Here is a 22249-nt window from a genome sequence, read left to right as displayed (position 1 = left end):
ATTATGATGCACAATTGAACTTTTTTTAACTTTACTTTTTTTTGTTTTAAGGATATTTAGCTATTAATAAAACTAGACAAAGATACTGATGAAGTACAGAAGAAAACATGTTTTGTGTGAAAACAAGTGGCTCGTGTTTTTCCTCCAAACGATATCTCTGTGTAACAAATGAGGAGGTGGAAACTGATGAGTTTAGACCTTCACCACCCTCAGGACTGAAAAGATTTATGGCTGCAGACCTATCTAAGGGGGGTTAGACAAACTCAGCAGACACGCTCACTCATACACTCCCACAGTGGAGTGGATCCTCTCCTGTCTGTAAAGCTGGTAGGGAGGGTGGGTCAGGCAGCCTGTGAATAAAGACACGCTGCTGTTTGGCTGCAAACAAACACTACAATTCATTAGTGCCTGCAGCGGGAAGGGCAGGGAATGAACCATTGCCTCAAGATCACTGACATGACTCACCAGCTTATAGACAAATCCTACTATCAAACCTGGTCAAAACTGGATAAAGAGGTAGAGTACATTAATATGGCACTATATGGAAGATATTACAAGCAAGTAATTAAAAATTAAAAATAATTGAATTCAGAACTATATATAGTTTAAAAAGTACAGTAAATAATTATAAAGTTACTTTAATATACATTTTATTTTATATAAATACAAACCACTCTGACTGACGCCATTTGTATTCTTTCAACCAACTGCCAAAATATGTGTACAGAATTGTGGTATAGGCAGTATAGGCATCATAAATTGGATTTGGAGGTTCTAGACAGCATTTTATGCATTTCAGACACAGTCATGAAGCATGTGAATCTAAGACTGTACAATGAGTCACAGCTGCAGCGGTCTCCTCTATAGACACAAAGACTGTGACTCAAACAGCAGCTCAATGACAACCGTCAAAACAGTCTCTGTGTGGCTCCTCAAAGCTGGAAGTGAATTAGCAGTGTAATTCAAACGAACACAAAACGAGTGTGACTCTGAATCAGCTTGATGTATTATCATACACACAATGAGCTCATGTCAACACCAACACAAAATGAACCAGTGCAAAATCTTTCCGTCACTTGTTTCTGATCGAGGAGTCTCTTCCAAATGCCTGATTGCACACACACGAAAACAGTAAAAAACTAAAATACACACACAGAGCGCATAATCAGTTTGAGCGAATCATTCTTCTAACAAGATTATGCACTGCCAGATTTAACTGCCAGGCCAGTGACAGACGTAGTAAAGGGGCGGTGGTTCGATCGAGTGAGCGAGAGAGAGAGAGAGAGAGAGACAATAGCCTTCTAAGTGCTCATGTCAATGACGGACTGTGTTTGGGTGGGACATTCCATTAAGGGTCAAACAAGACCATTAAAACCAGTCAAACTCCACCCACTGATTTACTGATTCAGGCTTATTAAAGCACACTCCACTGGACACATTGACAGATGGTGTCACACTATGACAGAAAGCAGACTCAGCTGAATCGACAATGCTGTGAACAGAATCCACTGTAATATCGCTGCGACAGCTAAGAGGCCATACAAAACAACGTCACGTGATTATCCTTGATATATTATATAAATCACAACTTCAGTACACTGTAAAAAACTCAAAGTGGTGAATAAAATAAAGATTTACAAAAAAAATAAAACAGTACAGTACCTCAAAATGTGTTTCTTGGTAAATATTTATGAAATTTACAAGCAATTTCCGAGTGAAAATTGTTTCAGAGTAAATCCTAAACCTTTTGTTCAGTGTAGTCAACTGTACTTCATTCCACCCGGATTTACCAGGAAATCTAGCAAGGAAACGATGGTTTCAGACTGACTTCTAAAGGCAGCATAACGTTACATCGGATGATCTAGGACAAATTCAAGCTTTAGAGACATCCATGTCAATATTTAATGACTAGAATGTTTATTTCTTGGTATAAAGTTGAAAAAAGCAAGACAACAGCATTTATAAATGAATCTGCTCTGACAGATGCCATTTTTTATTCTCCTAACTACAGCTGAACTGCATGTACTGCTGTGTATTATTCCACTCTGGATTCCCTCAAGGAAGGTTTATTAAAATGACACGGTTCTCCTTCATTTCAAACGGTGTCTTGGGAAGCTTTGAGAAAAGACGTAAATGAAGACACATTAGCATACCTCTCTAATATGACCAATCAATGGTATGGATCTACCCTCCCCCCACCCACTCACATCTGCCTTCGGCAAATCAAGTCTGACCTGTGACTCACTGTAACTGGATCAGCCAATAAAAACCCTCGTAGCAACTGAAATAATTATATTTGTCAGAATAATGAGGAACGATGTTACAGTCACTCAGTAGGTCAAGGACGTTCAGTCCAGCCGTGACGATTCCTACAGAACTGCTGCAGAATTTAAACTCGATACTAATAACAGTATTTAAATAATAAAATGAAATGAAATAAACCTCATTCTTATAGTTAAATGCACAGGCTTATTCAGTGACCAGAAGAAGTGAATTATAAGAGGTGTGAAGAAAATTGTCTAAACATGTCTCTGTATGCCAAGAACATGCCTTGCTAATTAGTTTAACTTTTGGTGAGCTACTATGGTAAAGCCTTGTTAATCCAGCCTTCACTATTAAATTAAATATAGCCTCCAGGACATATGGGCGTGAAATCAGTACTGTTATTCTCTTTCAACAGGAACTATTGCAAGACTGGAAGAGATTTTGCATTCATCCTCCAGCCTGACTGCTGTACTCATGTGGTTGTGCCATTCTGTTCATTATCTACACATCACTTCCACTACACCCTTCTTCAGGACACATAGTATTTCAAACAGAACATGACTCCTAATATATCAAGGGCAGATCCATCTGATGTAAAAGGTGAACAAACTCTTAGATGATGTAATGGTATCATATCGACTGACATGCAAGAGGAAGATTACAGTATCTGTGAGAAAGAACGCCACTAATGAAAACGTCAAACTTACCAGTGTAGTTGTGCATGTGCAGCTGAATTTCACAACACTAATCCAGCACAGTGGTGACCGAAAATAGTTCACTCTTCAATGCTTTTTCATAGTCTCTCCTTGTCCACTTAATGCAATGGAATCTCAGATGACTCCAGTAATCTAATTTAATGTCAAACCTCAGACTCCACCAAACAGGCCTTGTAGAAGTGAATGTTATTCACATATTTACCATCTCAAGATTAGATACTTGGATAAAAAAAAAAGACAATTCTGACATTATTTATCACCACTGAAGCATTCAAGTTAAAAAAACGATGCAAAAGTATCATAAAAATAGTCCAAATTACTCTTTGCACTATATTCAAAAAGGTGTCTGAAACCACCATATCTCATAAGTTAATATATTATAATATATGTTAAGAATTTAAATTTTTTGTTTCACTGAAGCAGCAAAAGTCATATAGGTTTGGAACATGAGGGTGAGTATGTTCCATTATGACATAAGTATGTATGAGTGAGTATGTGTAATTATGACATAATTTTAATTTTTGGGTGAATTAAACATTTCCACCTTTTATTTAATAAATAAGCTATACAATATTTTAAGTATTTGAAAATCCAGCCTGTGAAGAACTCTATCAAAGTTAAATCAAGAACATGCCCTCCTTCAAATCTTCATTTCCCACTTGAGAATTCAGGAGACATTTCACATTGAGGAAAAAACAAACAAATAAACAAACAAACAAACAAACCATGAATCAATGACACAAAAGCCTGAAGTAAAGAGCTATTGGATTGCCCCATGAGAGCTGATGTAAGGGTTTTATATAGTGACAACAACAACCCCATTATGACAATGGTGTGGTCCATGCCTACTGCTTCTTCCTCTTTTCATTATTTATAACACACAAAGCACAGCTGTTGCAATGACAACAAATATTACCCAACCTTTTGCGCCTGAAGCAGAATGAATAGCACAAGGATTGCCGGAAGATAAGAGACAAATCCAGCTGCAATCTGATAGAGCAGATTAATTTAAGGCTGCAAGAAATATTTCAATGAAAAAGTTTAAAAGCATGTCTGTGCTGAAACCATTCACAGCCTGGCTCTTTAACAGCTGCATGTATTACGGTTTAAACCATGTTTACAGCATGAATATGCCTGTGTTGGAATTTAAGAAAGTATTCCCATAAACGGTGTATAAAGACATTCAACAATACATTTTAGTCAATCACTTTTGAGTATATTTTGAGTGACAGAAAGAGCATCTTGAGGGAGAGAAAGAGAGATTGAGATATTGGAGCTTTGTCAAATATATGACAAAATGAGACATTCACCTCCCAGGGTCATCGATCTTCTATGGGTGAAGCAGTGCCAGTACCAGGGTAAAGAGGGACGTCAAGGTTGACGAGGTTTGGGCCGTGCAGTCGATCCTAATAATCAGGGCCGGAGCTCAGGATCAGGATCGGGATGCCGGGGAATGGGGAAAAACGGCTCAGCTCCAGATGGGTGCAGAGTCAGACAGTGCCAAACATTTCACTGCAAAAACAGAAACAGAGGAAAAATGTTAAATACAGATATTTGTTTTTTTTCTCCTTCTTCGCTTTAGTCATAAATGTAACACATTTTTAGCATAAACCTCACAAAATGTCATTGCAGTTAAAATATGAACTTTATTAAATATATATTCCCTGAAAAAAAGCCTCTCCTTACACAATTTAGCTTCTCAAATATATTTATATTAAATATTTGTTTACATATATTTTTACTAGACAAAATCAAATAGAGATGGCAGTTTAATTTTCATAAGAACTTTTATGCCCGGTTTAACAGACAAGGCTTAAGCCTAGTCCCAGACTAAAATTTACTGCAGGTTTGAGCCGTTTTAACTGAAAGCAACTTGCACAGACATATCTAAAAATATGTCAGTGCTACTGTTTTGTCTCAGGATGCACGCCATTAATGTTTTTTTCTAAGGCACATTTAAAAAACAACTATTTTACCTAATATCTACTCCTAGTTTAATCCTGTTTTAGCCCTGTCTGTGAAACGAAGCCTCAAACAATTTTGCATCAATCAGGATGAGATAAAAAAGATGGTGTGTGATGCTTGCTGCCAGGATACTAGGGCGTTCTGGGTGGTTGCCAGGGAGTTGCTAAGTGGTTGGTGTCAATTTTTCATGTGTTGCTAGCATGTTTTGAGTGATTGCTAGGCAGTTATTTATTAACCCTTGTCAAAAGAGTCCACCCACAAGACCCTATTATTTGGCTTGGGTCAGCCTATTGGATTTTAATCACCAGCCTGGTGAAAGTCTGTTCTTTCAGATTAGCAATACAATTCGAGCAATTATTCATGCCTGTTGCACAAACGGTGCAGGATTGTTGGGTTAGGAGTTTTAAAAAACCTAAGCATTAGCAAACGATGCTTGCTTTAGCTCAACACTCAATGCCCTCAATATAGCAAAGCAAATTTGCACTGCATCTCTTCCTTTATTAATGATGCATAAGGTTGTCACAAAGTAAAACTGAAAAACATTTTAAATTTAGTATCAGCTGCGAATCTCGGTCATGAAAACTGCAAAGCTGAACGGACGGGTGGGATCTACATTTAAACCCACAGCCACACACCAAACTGTCAAGGCAATTAAGAATACTGGAGATATAGGAGGAATCCTTCAGACAGCGGTTCGACACAATGTAAGATTCACTAAAACATTATAAAACATAAAAAAAGTCTGTTCTATATTGATCATCCCACTGTTTATAAAAACACTACTGCTAATCCTTTTATTATTTTCACTGTGGGGTCATGAATGACATGAATGGCATGGCTCGGGATTGTTTGAGCCCCGCAAGGAAGTAGCCATGAGCAAGTAGCACTGAGGCCTTGAGGAAGCCACTTCACCGCCGGCTGATTTAAGGGGATTTGTCCCTGTAACAAGAGCACTGAAAGTCCCTTTGGATTAAAGCATCTCATAAATGACAACATGCTGGTTAAGTGAACACAATAAAACATGGGATATATTCAGACTAGAGTCAACTGACTATAAAGACAATGACTTTCAAAATTAAACCCACCCTAGGAAATGCTCACTGGCGTAAAAATATGCATCCGGGCATATGCATCCTCATGTTTTATATTACACTAGTCTTTCTGCTGCCGAATGTTACACACATTCATCCAGCATACAGTCCTCCTTCTAGGCTACTGCTAGTATCTAGGCCACAGGCTCCATCATATCTGTCCTAAGCTGACAGTGGCAGTTAAATTTGTGTTATGTGAAAGCCTCTCCCAGGCCTTTTTCATTCACCAGTTAACAGCACTTCTTCTACCCCGGGGTGTGCGATGCGTGCGTGCACGTATGTGTGCGTATGAATGATGGACGCGTTTATGCTCCCTTTCACTATCTGTTCATGTCCAGCGCTGTGATTTTGGAAATTGTGCCCCATCACTTCACTCAGCCACCAGGCAGTCTCATTTCCAGCGAGAGAGAAAAAAAAATCCTAGAGATAATGACACATTCAGGATGGAAATTGTTTTCTTCTCATTTTATCTACTGAACAAGACAGCAGTAATTTAATGTATGACTAAAGGAGGCTCCATCCCACATATATGCTCACGATTAAAAGCTACTGTCTTCATGTATAAATGCAGCTATTTGTAACGAGCTGTGATTTAGAAGAGCTGATATTTTCGCTAGGAGCACTATCACCTCTCCGACTTGTGAACAGACTGTATTTCCACATTATAATTGACTAGAGAGCATTTCATCTACAGGAGAATCATCTAGAAGGTTTTAGGTCAGCCACTTTGTAAAGAGAGACACTCTAGTCCACATTCATCTCTACAATCAATTCATATTCAACAGAATATATATATTCTTAGTTGAATAGTGATGTGCATGTTTCTTTGCAGCCATAGTATGCTCTGTGAATTTGTCTTGCATAACAATGTATTTAACTATATAGCAAAAGGTCTAAAATGTTTACCTTATTCTGGACAAAACCACCCACTTAGACATGTAAAGTGACCAATCAGAGTCAATTTTGTTTTATGTGCCATTTAGCAGCAAGTGATACCACAATAATAGACAAGCTTAAAAAATATTTAAACAGAATAGAACAGAAAACACAAAGTAGTGAAATAGAATCTTGGTCAGAATTTCTGCCCATCTATAAGTAATAAGCACTGACTATTCAACAGATATAATTCAGAACATGTATTTCTGCTCGCGGATGTTTAGTTTATTTGTTTCTTTGTTTCAAGGCGGACTGATAAAAAAAATAAAAAAAAGAAGCTCTGCATGCCCTTATTTCCGGAAGTGGGAAAAGTCAGCCAATCAGATTAGAGCCGATCAAGAAAGCACTTTCCAGTTTTTAGTGAAAATGCATCAGATGGTCAGTGAATGCACTGTGGGCGATCCGTGGGCATGTCGTCTCGGACTGGAGACGTTCAACATCTATGAATAGGTCTTGCAGTAGGCAGAGTGAGAAAGTCAGACCGTCAGACTCTCTTGCTCGTTCAACCGTGTCAGATTGAGAGGAGGAGCAAACACAATCTAACCCATATTCAACAATATCTAGAAAGGCCTTTGCAATTTCTCTCTTTTTTTATATATATATCCCTACTCTTCTCAGCAACACAAGCTGACAGAAATTGACACATATAATCGCTTTAAGACAAGGCTACATACAGTCGGCATTATCTTGTTGCCTTTCTGAGCTTTAAAGCGACAGAGTAGCTTTACTGAACTCCAGATCAACCTGATTATGCCACTTTTGTGAGATTACATGCGATTAGTCACTAACAGTACCATCAGATGATGTTAAAGAAATGAAAACATCTTTTATGTTCCACAGATGACAGATGAAAGAAAGTCATACAGGTTTGAGGGCGAGTGAATGATGACAGAGAATTTTTCACTTTTGGCTGAACTATCTTTTAAGCATACACAAAACACTACAGATACCACAGAGTTTCAGATAAATGCTCCTGCAAAACAGAGTGAGGGAAGTTTTCGGTATGATTTAAAAATTGTTGGAATAAAAATGGATAAAACAAGGGCAGGGACCCATGTGTCTCAGCTGAGCATGTGGAGAGAGAGAGAGAGAGGCGATAGACGAGACAGACGTGGGTGGTCACATCGGTCTGTAATTACTCCCTCTGGAGCTCCAGGTGAAGAGAGATGACCTTTCCACAAGCTAAAAGCACAGCGCGCACAAATCACCTGACAACACGTGCAGGAGTCTGGGCTATCACGTGAGCTTTCTAACAATGAACAACAGATGACGTCAAAATACTCAGCCTGTAGCACAATACACGTATGTTTCAGAAGAATTTAGTGACAATTCAATGCTAAAATCAAATCAACATCTCATATATTGTTTACACTGCTGCTTTTGTTGTCCTATGAATGTATTAAAAAATGCATTAAACATTCAATTCATATATACAGTTACTTGAATATACATCATCATCTGTGATGAGCATACTGTTAATTTATGAAATAAAATTAATGTTATTTTAATTGATGTATATACAACGGGGCTGTTGAACGCTTGAATCTGATTGGTTGACAAACTTTCTAAGGTGTGCAATTATTTTCAGGGAAACGCACGGCTTAAGTAGTTCCAGGCAGATCTTGACCGCATTACAGTTCCATATCACTTCGCCTAATGATTTGATTTCAGTATTTTAAAAGTCCTTACAGACTACAACAGCAAAATAACCAAACCTGCAATGACACTGACCAAGCAAATAAATAGAGTAAACAATTGAATAAAAACGACAAATTACATCCAACAGCCAGCAGCCACATCACCCTGTAGCCCAAGACTGGTTGCCCACTGAAGCTAAGCAGGGCTGAGCCTGGTTAGTATACTCTCAATGGGAGACCTTCTGGGAAAACCAGGTTGCTGCTGGAAGAGGTGTTAGTGTGGCCAGCAGGGGGCGCTCACCCTGTGCTCTGAGTGGGTCGTAACGCACCAGTGTAGTGACGGGGACACTATACTGTCAAAGAGCACCGTCCTTCGGATGAGACGTTAAACCGAGGTCCTGACTCTCTGAGCTCACAAAAAATCCCGGATGTCTTTCGAAAGAGTAGGGGTGTTACGGCATCCTGGCCAAATTTGCCCAGTGGCCTCTGTCAATCACGGCCTCCTAATCATCCCCATATATATACTAATTGGCTTCATCACTCTGTCTCCTCTCCACCAGTAAGCGTGTGTGGTGGCTGTTCTGACGCAATATGGCTGCCGTCGCATCATCCAGGTGGATGCTGCACATTGGTGGTGGTTGAGGAGATTCCCCCTTCTATGTAAAGTGCTTTGAGTGTCGAGAAAAGCGCCATGTACATGTAATGAATGAATCAAATTAATTAATTATGTTTTTTGCTACAAAAATAAGTTTTATTAAGTATGGAAAGCACCTCAGATAACAACTAGGCTGTGCCTGTAAGATCTGTTAATTTGGAAAGCATCTGCTGTGTAAAAACATCAGATAAACATAGTAGAAAAGGCAGTTTTACATACATTCTAAGTCTAAAACATCTTAAAGACATCTTCTAAATGTCTATATGACATCCAACAGGAAATGTCCTAGAGACGTATTGCAGATGAGCTTTAAAAAATACATTTTGAAGATGTAAATGCAGATGTCAAATAGACATCTCTGAGATGTACTTGTGCTATCAGGGACATACTCTCTTTCTCCCGCTCTCTCTCGCACTCAAACGCACACCAGTGTACAGTACGGACACACGCTCGCATAGAAACTTGTTGTCAGCGCTGCTCTGGCGATTTTATAAGTAAAATAGTTTAACAACTTAAAAGCTACATAATTTTTTCACTAACGAGGTAGATAATTATATCGCAATTAGCAGAGATACTACTACCGAACCGTTTCGCGTCATTACCAACTTGGGTGTGCATTATTTTTGAAATAATTCAACGGCCTGTCGTCAATTATTCCTTAAAATAACATGAATACAAAGAGTACATTTGCCACATGTGTTTTAAACTAGACTTTTAAAAGATTTTTCCTTTTCATGGCCCACCTATCACTCAAACATTAAATAGTCTTTGCAGGATTTTCCTGGAATGAAGCTATACAGAACATGTTTGTTTTGTTTGAAGCGGTAGGGGTTATCGTCTCAAGGCTCCCGGCATTAATCTAGCTTACATTACGCTGGGCTAATCTCTGCCAGAGGCTGGTTTAACCACCGCACATCCCCAAAAAATCTACTGAGCATGGTCTCTGAATCCCAAGCAGAGCAGCTCTCATGTGGAGCGACCTTCAAGTGCTCATGAATTAACACAGCAGGCTTTATACACAAACTGATACACACACCATAGCCGTAGCTCCACGCTCGACGCTGAGACAATGAATCGTGGATCGTGAGAACTCGTAGAGGCCGTGCAGCATCACAACAAAGAAAAGCCCCATCTTTTGTGTAATTCGTACAATCCAACACTGTTAATCTCAAGGCTTTGTAGGTCTTGGACAAAACGTATACAACAATGTGCCTGTCAGCCGGCCTAAACTGAGATCAGTTTGCCAAACATCAGAGTAATTCTCTCATGAGATGCGAATGACAACCAGAAAATGTGCCAAATGTACAATCAAAGTGAACAGCAACTAGATCATTCACACGGCGCTTGTCACTGACTGCTCTCTCCCCATCAGCCATGAGCTGACAAAGAAACAGAGAAAGAGATTTTTTTCCCCCTTCTGGAATAATCCAGGACACCTGCCCTCCCACAGGGCTTATAGGTTTATAATCTGCAGTGTGAATGCCGCACTGCTAATAATGCAGTAGCATGACTGTCAGACAGCTTGATCATCGCTGCGATCTATCATTCGCATCCGTATGACACACTGATTAAAGCAGAAGACATCAAATAAATTCAGAAGCTAATTAAACAGTTGAGTCAAAACACTGCAATTAAGAAAAACAAATTAGCATTGCACATGAGAACAATATTGGTGTTATTAGAAGTACTACAAGAGTAGGACTGAATAGGTTTTCACATGTGGAAAGTCTGTTTCAGTAAATTACTTAAAAGCTTGTTTTCTCACAGTGCACTTGTTTTCCATGTTGGCTTCAAAGATCTAAATGAAAATGCGAATTTTTCTCCAAACAAAAATGAACATATATCATTCATATTTTCAGAATAGCTTTAAGGTGAACAAAAATGAATACAATGAAACCCCAATAAGATGCACTCCAATAATATATCAAATTAGGGGTGTAATGAAACCCCTATGTCATGATTCGATACATATCACGATACACGATATTATTGCGATACTCCATGTGACCCTGGACCACAAAACCAGTCACATGGGTCAATTTATTTAAATGTAGATGTTAACATCATCTGAAAACCGAATACATAAGCTTTCCATTGATGTGTGGTTTGTTATGATAGGACAATATTTGGCCGAGATACAACTATTTGAAAATCTGGAATCTGAGGGTGCCAAAAAATCGTAACATTGAGAAAATCGCCTTTAAAGTTGTCCATTTATGTTCACGATCGTGCTGCATTCACTCATAAAAACAAATGTTTTATATATTTACGGTACTAAATATCTTCATGGATCATGATCTTTACTTACTGTAATATCCTAATGATTTTTGGCATAAAAGAAAAATCGATCATTTTGACCCATACAATGTATTGTTGGCTATTGCCACAAATATACCTGTGCGACATGTGACTGGCTTTGTGATCCAGGGTCACATATGGTGAAAGGTTAACAAAAAATGTACAGTTGATTAAAATGGTAAATTTGGTATTATATTGGGGTGGAAATGAATAGGCTTGGACTTGGTGCTGGTAACCCAATGCACAGGACAATGGTGACAAGAGATCTTTTTTTTTTCATGATTCTGAAGCTGAAAATACTGAATTATTTTAGATGAATATGCTTGCACTCTTTCACTGACTATATATTTAAAATAATATAGGCCACTTTTTACTGGTAACAACATAATATATTTGGCATTATCAGGACCCACAAATATTCCCCCATTTCATTAATATACATCATATTCAAACTCTGTAATAAAACTCTGTAAACTTGAATTTTTTCCTCACACAGGAGTTTTCATTTTGGGTGAACTATACACAATACAGATTGTCACTATCCACGATACACATTGTTGCATTGCAATATATTGCGACATGAAATATTGTAACACCCTTAATATAAACGATATAATGAAAAGGTAGATATGAACTAGATAAATAAACAACTATTATACATCTCATATGTGTTGTGTAAAATGTTTTCTTTTTTAAATCAGTATCAATAAGCAGCAAGTTCCCCTTGTGACAACCTACCCCATAGAGTTTGACAATATGTCCTATTCGGGATCCCCCCCAAAAAAAGTGTTAAATGAAAATCAATTTCAAAAATCTCCCCACCCTCGACCTGAGAAATCTTGTACTAGCCCCAGTAGAACAAAATAATCCAACAAAATCAACACCACAACACCAGCTTTGCTGAGTTTATGGAGTAGATATGATATTAATGATTATTAATGAAGTCATTTAGAAAAGCCTATTATGCATGGTCAGTTAAAGTCTCTGTTGTCAGTCCTTGTATTAATATTCTGGCAGCTTTGCGTTCTCCAGCAACGCAGCTCAAAGGATTATGTCTATTAAAATGTATTCATACTAGAAACATGACCTAGTCCTTCCTTCCTGCAGATTCCTAAAAATTAATTACAACGTCTTAAAATTTTGCCAAGCCTAAAAAAAACCCAAGTCTAGATTGTTAAACCAACCCGTAATTAAGCACTTCTCTTTTAGTCTGATTCTTTCTATTAATTTTTGCTGCAGTGGCATACAGAACATTCATCATAATTCTATGCAAGTGAATTTGAATCTAATTATGGCCAAACCTCTTTTACAGCAGCCTCCAAGTTAATGACTCCCTGATAAACAACAAAGGGAACAAACAAACCACTGCCAGATGCTGCAAAACAAGCGTAAAGAATGTTTTGGCTAGATAGAAGAAACCTTTTATCTTTTGCAATTAAAGGAATCACAAGACGGGAAAAGTGAAAACTTCCATCCAGACCATTACCATTCGACAGTCTGACTGAATCTTCCTTACTCTAAAAGGGATAGTTCACCCAAAAATGAAAATTCTGCCATAATTTACTCAACCTCATGTTGCTCCAACCATGTATGACTTTCGTATCTTCTGTGGAACATATAAAAATTATATTTTGAACAATGTTTAAAACGTTTTTTTCTTCTGTACTATGGGGTGGGGTCTAAATCTTTCAAGCTTTTAAAAGGGAACAAATAGCATGAAATTAATCAACTTGACAGCTATAGTTTTCTGATGCGACAATCACCGTGTTTGATGAACAGATTGAAATTTACGTTTTTTAAATTACTTGCAAATGGAGTAATTGTTCAACACACACATTCACAGACTAAAGAATAAGAACCGATACCGCACTCTAAAAAATGCTGGGCTGTTTCAACCCAATTTTGGCTCAAATATGGACAAACCCAGCCGTTGGGTTACATTTTTAAATGACATTTTTAACCCAACGTTTGGGTTTGTCCAAATTTGACCCAAAATTGGGTTGAAACAACACAGCATTTTTTAGAGTGCAATACAGAGCATTGTATCCAAATGCAGAATCGATTTGTATTGAATGTTTTACCTCTGTTTTTCATTAAATGCATCTATCACAACAATACAAATGTTTTCTATTTTTATAACAACAGCAGAAGCAACAATATTAACAATAAATTGAGTGTTTTCGAATGACAAGGGAGTCTATCAAATTAGCATAAATGCAATCATTGCTTTTAAACTAGTTTTAAAAGGTTTAGGTGTTATTTATATTAGCTAAAGACTAATCTTTTTGATTAAGGAAAAATTCTCAAAAGTCGGTAAAACCAATTATCGTTCGATGTCTATAGTATAGACTACATCAAATATGGCACAAACCTTAAACGTCAACTCACGTCAAACCTCATTGGTTCTCGCAAACACATTTTTAGTTTAACATTTCTTTAAAAAATTTTAAAGAAGGGGTTCGTGCACATCAGTTGCAAAGGTTGCATCTTGCTTCATGACAGCCTGCCCACTGCTCTGCCCTTCCCATGCATTTTACAGTCTCCGCTAACCTACTTTTACACTGACATTTAAATCACGTCAAAGCATTTAATTAGTTGTAACGTTGCTGCTGTGCTTCTATAAATCACTAAATCCCTTTCAAAGCTGTCATGTAAATAAATAGCCGTCATTAAGTTCCACTCTGAATATGACTATAGATAATATTACTAAAAGGTGTGTGAAAACACTCGCCGTGTTGACACAAGGACATGACCTAAGTGTGAATCCTAACAGGGTTTGAATGAACAAAACTCTGATAAACAGCTTTGATTAAAAATCTTTGGAAATGACAATGGATAAAATATTCATGATCTTCATCATCATAACCATAATCATCATTTGTTTAAAACTATTTGAACGCTACCTTGGAACTGAGTTCCTCTGTGCTGGCCCTGAGAACACAGATGGAAAATCTTTTAAATAAAAACTGACTGTGAAAGCTGTTTAATCATTTTCTCTGACTGTAGTGACAGAATTTTGCTGACTTGAAAGACCACACAAGACAAATAATACATGAGGAAAACTGGCCCTCGGCCACATCGGACTCAGAGTATTTGCAGAGTGCAGCTGCTTCACTTTCAAGATTTCATATGAGGCCACCAAACAAAACTCAACACGCGGCTTAAAAATGAATACAATCCCAAACCCTGCGCCGGCTACTCCCAGGAGAGTCTCAGGCAGCTCATTAAATATATAAGAGAATGTCCTTTATTTTAATTGTTAATATGGATAAATAAATATGTGAATGATGTATTAATAATATGCATTAAATAAAACTGCTACAATATAGGCCTATCTAGTGTAGAAAAACACATGCACATACCGTTTTTTCCAATGTTTTATTCTCACCAAGGCTGCTTTTATTTGATACAAACAGTAATATTGTGAGATATTATAATTATATTTGAATAATTTAATGTATTTTAAAGTGTAATTTAAAGCTGAATTTTCAACATCATTAATCCAGTCTTCAGTGTCACATGATCCTTCAGAAATCATACTGATTTGATGCTCAAGAAACATTTCTTACTATTATTATAATATTGAAAATGATTTTTTGCTGAATTATTTGATAAATAGATTTGATTTGATCAAATTGATCAAATTTGATAAAAAAACAAACATTTATTTGAAACAAATATGTTTTAACATTACAAATGTCTTTATTATCTCCTTTGACCAATTTAAGACATATTTGCGGAACAAAATTTCTTTAAAAAACATCTTACTTTGTATACTTACATTTTTAATGGTAGTGTATGAACAGTTTCAAAATGTTCTTTAATCCAATTTCAATAATCTTTTTCACACAAGAATAGCTGGAATTTTAACTTTGACATTATAAGAATAGTAGAATGTCAATGAGAGAGAAAAAGTATATATATATATATATATATATATATATATATACAATTTTTTTTTTGTGGTAAAAAAACACTTTTAGCAAATGCAAACATTTACAATTTACAGTCCCTCTTCTATATAGTGGCGCAGTGATGTCATAACCCGGAAGTCTAATTAGCCACTGGTTCCTTCGAGATTTTCCTATGGCGTTTTTCAATTTATGAGTGAAATAAAGTCTGTGGTAAACATAACTTGACTATACTTTAACGTTTTTTTCTACAACGTAAATTACACACACCCATAGCGAAAACGCAAATTATGTTACGTTTTTAATAAGTATTAAGACAGATTGGGGTGAGTGTGCACATTCATTGTAGAGCAAACCATCAAAGTACAGTCAAGTTATGTTTACCACAGACTTTATTTCACTCATAAATTGAAAAACCCCATAGGAAAATCTCAGAATCAGTGGCGAATTAGACTTCCGGGTTCTGACGTCATCCCTGCACCGCTCTATTTGACCAAATATTCATCTCCTAATCATGGCCAAAAGCCACCCAACAAAGACCTCTCTATAATGTGAATATCCTATTCAAAATACCACCTTGCAACAGCAATTAGCAAATATGCGTAATATCCTAAATAAACCATAAATATATTTTTCTATATATCCTGCCCCCCCATCTTCCTTTTTCAATTTGAAAAAATAAATAAATTGTTAAGTACATATAACATACAGGAAAAACCCCTAAGGGAGCCGACTAGAAAGAGCGTGATGTCCATACAGAGAGAGCATTAATCGGAGTAAAGCCATAATACTGCAGGTCAAAAAGCCCTTCTGGGAGGGACATTTCCCATTTAGGCTTCTCCGCTCATTTGCCTAGAAATATCTACAACCGGGACCGGAGGCTTCACTCCGCTCACAAACAAGAGCTTATTTAAAACATGGGCAGCAACCGCCAGAAAAATACTAGAAAAAAAAGAAAAAAAAAACATTGGGTGCCTCTAGGGAAATTCAGTTTAGGATCACCTTTGATCTCTTCTCTCAGTGTGCGGTGACAAATATCCATGTGTGCAATAGCAAATAACCTCTAAAATGTCTGTCTTATAAAAACAGTCACCGTGATCTTGCTACTAGACATCTTACTGCACGATAGCATTGCAGATAAGCACTGATGAGGCACACGGACTGACAGGAAAACATGACATCTCAAACATCTTGTCAAAACTGTCTCTGATAGTTTGAAGTTGAGACATTAACCACACCCTTCCTTCGATTATGGCTACATAAAAACATGCGTGCTGCGCTTCTCCCATTTTGACGGTGCTGCTGAATCAATGTGTGCGAACAACACTGACACAAAACCGCTGTCTGTTATTCCTCTAGATCCAAAGTAGTACATAAAAAAAGCATCTTTAATAAATTAATAATAATACATATACATTTTGTACATCCTGTTATTTTAATTATTCTTCAAGAGGTACAACACAGCCTGTGCTTGCACTGTCTTTAGCCGAGATAAATGATCATTGCACTTTAGATCCATTTAACCATTTTCAAGATCAATTAATTGATTCAAGTTTGGCCGTGTTGTTAAGTGAAACTCTAATTCTGCATACAGAGCAGTTTGCAGTGAACATGTTTAAAATCTAAATCTATACACGTAATCAGTACCTAATAATCTATAACCATGAAATTGTAATGTGCAAATCTGTCAATAATCTATATTGCAAATAACCTCTACACGAACTATTTGATTTGAATCAGATTAACAAGTGTAACTGATCAGTCCTGTATGCTCGTTCTTCTAGTTCTGAGAAGAACTGAGCCTGGTTTCTCCCAAGGACTTTTTCCCCCATACTGTCGCACCTAATGGAGTTTTTTTTTTTTTTTTTTTCACTGTCGTCTTTGGCTTGCTCAGTTGGGGCTTAAAAGACAATTAATATTCAGAGAATGTTATTGATCTGACACTATCAGATGAGAAAGCATAAACTAAACTGAGCTGGAAAATGACAAATGTTGTATTCTGTACGGCTGCTTTTGAAGTCTTTTCATAACTGATGAACTTTGCAACATTGCCACTGTTATTGAACTGAAGGGACTCAACACTGAATCTGACTAGTGACAGTACTGCCCTCTGTAGAGCTGCTTTGTTGTTTCAATTCTAAATGAAATTTGCTTGATAATTGATGAATTTTTGCAAACATTGACACTGTTACTGAAATGAAATTGAAACACTGCACTAAATTGACCCTTCGCAGGGAGCTTGATTGACAGGCAATCTGCCCAATCATACTTCGCCATCCGCCATTTTGTCCGACAAAGCAGTCAGGAGAGTTCGTAGATTGTGAGAGTGTTATACTGACGCCTTTCTGCGGTTAAAACAACATTCCTTCTGATGATCATTCATGTTTATTTGATGCTATAAATGAACTAGAAGGAAGAGATGATCGGTTCACGAGCAGCTTTAACTGAGGCTACAGCGATCTGTCAGACACATTAAAGAGCCACAAAACGGTATTTATTGTTTAAATTTCTTTTTAAAAAATGACCAAATTTGAAAAGGTGAGACTGTTTAATATCAAAAGTAACCTGGTCTGTCCTGTCTGTCAGCGCGGTGTCCTCTCTGCTCCGCAATGTATTTTTCACTGCGTGAGAACATGGTGTGGCATGAGAGCGGCGTAGCTTGTCGGACATAGCAACAGTAACTAAAGGGGGCGGGTCTTTGCGAACGGTCAATTGAGCTGAATATTGACACTATTGTCTTCAGTTGCTCTACATCTAAAATGTATGTTGTATTAGAACTGATTCATTTTGCAACAAACACTGTAATTTTATTATCTGTTTATGACCGTGACTGCTTTTAAAATCTGTATTGTATAAAGCACTAAATTATCAGTAGGCCTACATGAGCTATTTTTAGAGCAGTAACAATTCTGTAGACACCCGGTAGATGTGACAGGTATTAAAAATTTCATAACGGGGCTAAAGGCGCAGTGGGGTAAAAGGCGCCTTTGAGTTTATTTTCCTCCAAACCACTAGATGGCACAAAAATTTGCTGTAGCACTTTCCAAAACATGCACTTTTCAAGATGCACGTGGAAATGTGTCTGACCCTTGACACGATCAGAAGTGCAAAGTGTATTCTGTGCTAATTTGATCTAGTAATATTTGATTTTTTTTTTTTTTTTTTACCATTTTGTAGATTTAAGTAGCAAATGAGATTTGCTAAAATGATTATTATTTTTGAATATATTTTGAACGATTTTCCGGTTTGCTCAAGGAAATTGCAACTGTTTTTCAATAACGGAAGCATATGTAAAAATATGGTATTTGGGGTAAAAGGCGCCTGTCAGGGTGAAAGGCACAATAATTAACATGATAATACAGCCGGCTGACTTTTCCATTTGTGAGAAAATTCTATTCCGGCATGGTTAGATTCAGATGGTAAATCACATATTAAGTTGGGTGTCCACCTTAGAGATAATCAACATATTTATAAGGGAACCATCATATTGAAAAATATATTTATCAAATAAAAATAGTATTTATTGTTACTACTGTAAATCTATATTACATTATTATGGGATCTCATTCAATGCTTTCAGAATCTGTACTTAATTTTTTTTTTCTGTATTTTTAAAAATGAAATTTTTTATGACAGGATATTTACTGAACAAAAATGAATTTATTTTATTTATCAAAATAAACAGAAAATAGTCCAAACTTTGCTAAAGAGATTATTACAATTATTAAACTTATTTTACCTAAGGTTTTTCGTATTTGTATAAATAATGTGTTTGGGGGGTACACGTGTGTGTGTGTAGCGGGTAAAAGGCCCACCTTGTCACCTCATACATTTATAAGACTTTTAAACAAAACAAACTACTTTTAAGATTTATTTCACACAAAATCTGTTGATCCATCTTTTTTTTTTTCCAGCAATCATACAACATGGGAGAAGTGAAAAGCATTTTTCTTCAGGTGTGCCTTTAGCAGTACCCTGTGGCAGTAACATGGTACTTTGATAAACTATATCATGGTACTGAAGTGTTTGGTACTGAAATATTTACAAGGTTTTTGGATGAAATTTGGAGTATTGTGGTACTTGTCCAAAAATATGGCAGTACGACAGTACTTTGATATTAAGTGATATTTATGATAAGGAACTTATTTATAAAAAAACAAAAAAATATATAAAAAACATAGCCACATACCATGTACAAAGAAACGCTCATATTAATACTTTTTGTGCAAGTGTAAATACTCCAGGAGAGCAGTGCTCAGCAAATGTTTATGTCCAGAACGTAATCACACAGATAATCCATGTTATATCACACAACAATAGCCATTTTTACCTAACCCAGATGGTTTACAGCTGAGAAAAACAGATGTCAGATCCTCTGGTGTTATTGCTGTTATTTGCTCAGTCATGGCTTGATACGTGAGAGGGCTTTAAGAGTCTTCTGAGAACACTCCCATCTCTACAGCTGCTCAAAACGAAGCATTTACACACATTCCCCTTTGTCACTGAGCAACACTTATTGACTTTATGCACAATTCGCTATTATATGTTTGCAAAGGGCGGGTCATTACTGTTACCTACTCCATGCTCACCGACGTCCTTAAAAGCAGCGTACTGCGACATAAACCACGACAGTTTTTTTTTTTTTCCATTAAAGGCATTAAAAGTAAACTAATCTGTCACAACTCATAAGACCCAAGCATTTTAAAAGTTTAATTAAAAAACACTCCCTACCAATCAAAACATCAATGCAATGCGTAAACTACGCGTTTTCGCATCCCTACCTGCATAGACAGCAGCAGCATCAGCATCACTCGGTGAGAGTAAAGGTGTGATTTTGCGGATGGATGGATGATGGTTAGTAGCCTAGTATTGGATCGATGTGGCACATAACTTGAATATGTGCAGCGACGACTAAGGAGGGTTTTCTTGATCAAGCCTGTGCGAGCCCTGTCCTTGTCATTTCGCCTTCTTCTCAGTCAGTTTTCACGCGAGTGTTTGGCTCTCCCACCTGCACAGCATCCGACGCCGCGCAGTGAGTCTGCATCTAGGGCATGTATTTGGCAGGAAAGCAGGTTGGTAATGCCTACAGCGCAAGCGTATTCCGAGGACGCCATTCAACAGCAGAGCACTATTTTGCAAAAACGCTGAACCTCTGTGGACCACAGAGATGGAAGAGAGAGCGTTTACAATCACAGCGATACAGAGAGAGACTATAGTGAGTCATCAGTTGTGGCACTTTAACGTCTGTAACGGAGATTAGGCTACGTAATGTGTGTCCGGCAGTGAGGCTTCATTTTCACACTCCTCCTACACAAACACTCTCAATTAGTGGTGTGCCGTAAACTGGTGTTTTTAATCTATTAAAGACACCATGAAATCAAAACGCACAATTCCTATTTTTTATGGAATTTCCAGTATTTTAATGTCTCTATCACTAAATCGTCTCTTCTCCGATGACGTGTTTACTGGCGCGAGGGCGGGATAATACGTTTTTCAACTGTGCCGCACAAGTCCTGAAAAGTGAAGCAAGCATTTCTATCGCCCCTTGGCTGGCTTCAGTAAACCCCGCCCTAATGGGACGCGAACCAAACTAAAAAATCTTCACCCAATTATTTTATTTTAGTATAGTTTTCATCACACAGACGTAACTTACCAAGTGTTTGTTTTCCCAGATATTATTTGAAGCTATAAAAATGGGGTGTAACCGTAACGTCATATTTGTATGGGCGGGAACTTGATGCCGAGCACCAGGATCACTACTGCGCAGACTCGGGCTCCGAATGACATAATCGGCAACGACTGTTAACTTTCTTTTTCTTCTTCTTCTTTTTTTTTTTTAAGTCTATGGTTTTCCCCTTCAGCAACCTACCACTCACATGAGATCGCAGCAATATGACAACGATCCAATCAAGCTTTTTTTTCCTGGCACTAAATAATAATAAATAAAACAAATCTGACTTTAAAACACGCTATTGTGAATTTATATCTCAGAATAAAAGTCAGAATTTTAAGACAAAGGGTCGAAATTATCAATTATAGTTTTTTATTCTGTGGCGGAAAAGCTTCCATAAATTTCTAATGGTTTTGTTCACCTACATTTTTTTCTTGTTTGAGAAGTCATTTCAATATACAAGTCACATATGCTTCCCTGATAGCACACAAACATCTTAGAGACGTCTATTTGATGTCTGCATTTACATCGGCAGGATGTATTTTTTTAAGTGTTTGCTCATCTGCAATACGTCTCTGAGACGTCTCCTGTCAGATGTCATAGACATTTAGAAGATGTCTTTAAGGTGTTTATGGTTTAGAATGTATGTAAACTGCTTGATGTTTATCAGATGTATTTATTAACATTTACACTACAGATGTTTTCCAGATCTTACAGCGCATACCTCCATCTCAGAATCGAGGTCACAATATTGTGGGAGTCAGCGAGTAGGCTACTGGTTGTGGGAGTACAGGGCTATTGATCAGAATGTATCTCAATAGCAGGATGTGTCACAATTATTGGATTTAGACATAATTGTTGCCTAAGTTCCTATGCTGCCTGCAGAGACAGCTTTTTTCAGTAGGCTATTTGGAGGCAGCCGCTGTTTTGCAATGAATCGACTGAATCGAACAAATAAGTGAATGATCAGTGATTCACTAATAGCACGGTCACTTGTTGCCATCTAGTGGTGTAATTGTAATAATAATCTCTAGCCTATATCTTTTGGAGTGACTGGTTTCTTCACTACAGCTGATTCGACTCACCGGGATGAATCAAAACGAA

General features: G+C 37.3%; 1 protein-coding gene across 4 annotated transcripts in view; it reads right to left on the bottom strand.

Moving 5' to 3' along the window:
• apba1a (amyloid beta (A4) precursor protein-binding, family A, member 1a) overlaps positions 1 to 22249 on the bottom strand; it is a 62889-nt gene that overhangs the window by 40091 nt on the left and 549 nt on the right. For 2 of the 4 annotated variants that reach the window (XM_079606199.1, XM_079606202.1), the window contains exon 2: positions 4292 to 4493. The gene's annotated coding sequence lies outside the window, so the exon portion shown is untranslated. Of the gene's footprint in view, positions 1 to 4291; positions 4494 to 20255; positions 20920 to 21127; positions 21152 to 22249 lie in introns of those variants that run through there. The other 2 variants (XM_079606200.1, XM_079606201.1) reach the window with 2 other exon arrangements.

Source organism: Phoxinus phoxinus (assembly GCF_949152265.1).
Source record: "Phoxinus phoxinus genome assembly, chromosome: 3".
Classification (NCBI taxonomy): Eukaryota; Metazoa; Chordata; class Actinopteri; order Cypriniformes; family Leuciscidae; genus Phoxinus; species Phoxinus phoxinus.
This window is presented reverse-complemented; position numbering and strand designations above follow the sequence as displayed.